Source organism: Schistocerca nitens, chromosome 5, assembly GCF_023898315.1.
Source record: "Schistocerca nitens isolate TAMUIC-IGC-003100 chromosome 5, iqSchNite1.1, whole genome shotgun sequence".
Taxonomy (NCBI): domain Eukaryota; kingdom Metazoa; phylum Arthropoda; class Insecta; order Orthoptera; family Acrididae; genus Schistocerca; species Schistocerca nitens.
The window spans coordinates 100,739,390-100,741,502 of NC_064618.1; positions in this window are offsets into that span (position 1 = coordinate 100,739,390).

The window sequence follows — 2,113 nt, forward strand, 5'->3', positions numbered from 1 at the left end:
CCCCCAATGACAATTGTATATTGTTGACAGTATACTGCACACACACAGTAATGTATTATTTGTCATTATGTGTAGGCAGAATTATATTCTCTTCTTTATGTAAAGCCACAATCAATGTATTTTATATATCAAATGTATTTTCTGTATAAACCATGAATAAAACTAAAAATGTAATGTGTTAAGTTATATAATGAATCCTGCACTCAAGTAGCAGTGAACGACAATCTACACACATCAAAAAAAGGTTTTGCATTACCCTGGTTCCCATAACTCCTGAAGATGGATGTTGATGTGGATGTTGTATCACAGACACAGTCCTTTTGACTGTTCAGAGACGTCTAAAGATGTAAACAACCGTGCATGAGCAGTGCCCATTAGTTGAAGTCCGCCCTGGTAGCTGAATGGTCAGCATAATGCACTGCCATCCTAAGGGGCCCGGGTTCAATTGCCGGCTGAGTCGAGGATTTTCTCTGCTCAGGGACTGGGTGTTGTGTTGTTTTCATCATCATTTCATCCCCATCCGGCACCCAGGTCGCCCAATGTGGCGCTGAATGTAATAAGACCTGCACCCAGGCAGCCGGACCTGCTCCGTAAGGAGCCTCCTTGCCAATGGTTCCAAACACTCATTTCCATTAGATGGAAGGGGTCCAGCAGCCGATCAGTGCCAATCATTCCACCAGGAAAGAGTTACATAGCTCGTGTTGTCCGTAGTTCAACCATGCCTAGATGGTCAATACTGCAGTTCAATCACGTCCACGTTTTTACTTTGTGCCAGGAAGGGCTCTCAACAAGGGAAGTGCCCAGGCATCTTGGAGTGAACCAAAGCGATGTTGTTCAGACGCAGAGAGACAGGAATTGTCAATGACATGCCTTGCTCAGGCCCCCAAGGGCTACTACTGCAGTGGATGAGCAGTACCTACGGATTATGGATCGGAGGAACCCTGACAGCAACGCCACCATGTTGAATAACGCTTTTTATGCAGCCACAGGACGTTGTGTTACGACTCATACTGTGTGCAATAGGCTGCATGATGCCACCATGCAGTGCGGTACAGATGGGCCCAACAACATACCGAATGGACCGCTCAGGTGTCGCATAAGCCTTAAGCCAGACAATCATCGAAGACATGTTTGGAGGCAACCTGGTCACGTTGAACGCCTTAGACACACTGTCCAGCGAGTGCAGCAAGGTGGAGGTTCCCTACTGTTTTGCTGTGGCATTATATGGGGCTGACGTACGCCACAGGTGGTCATGGAAGGCGCCGTAACGGCTGTACGATACGTGAATGCCATCTTCCGACGAATAGTGCAACCATATCGTCTGCATATCGCCAAGGCATTCGTCTTCATGGACAACAATTTGCACCCCCATCGTGCACATCTTGTGAATGACTTCCCTCAGGATAATGACATCGCTCGACTAGACTGGACAGCATGTTCTCCAGACATGAACGCTAACGAACATGCCTGAGATAGTTTGAAAAGGGCTATTTATGGACGACGTGACCCACCAACCACTCTGAGGGATCTACGCCGAATTGCCATTGAGGAGTTTATAACGATATGTTTACGTAATGTGTATACATAAACATACAGTTGTAAATGTCCCCGTTCGTGGTCGCTAATTATAGCAATATTTTTACTTTTGTGCTGTAACATATAGCTATAATCAGCGGTGGGAAAATATTTGCGAACGCCGATTGTGTGCGGCTGTTTCTTGTTGGATCCTCTGATCAGTCGGAAGTTGCACTGCAGAGGAGAGTAAATGCCTATTCAAAATATAATTATTTTTGGATAGCTCGACATGAATTTCCTAACGGACCGCAGTTTATCATGCATTTACCAGTAGAATATGGCGCGGAGAAAATATTTCGCCGCATGCAACGTCCGTCCGATTTCAACGAAAGAATTCATGACTGTGAACTCTCTATTTGGCAGAAACATAAATAAAATTAAATAACTTCACGAAGGAGTGAGACATTCTATACTAAATAAATAGTCCATACACCAGTTCCCTTTAACTCTTAGTTTATGGCAATTAATAGATGAACTTACACTGCAATGAAGGATTTAACATGGATGCCGTTTTGACTGTCACTTCTCTTCTCGTAAT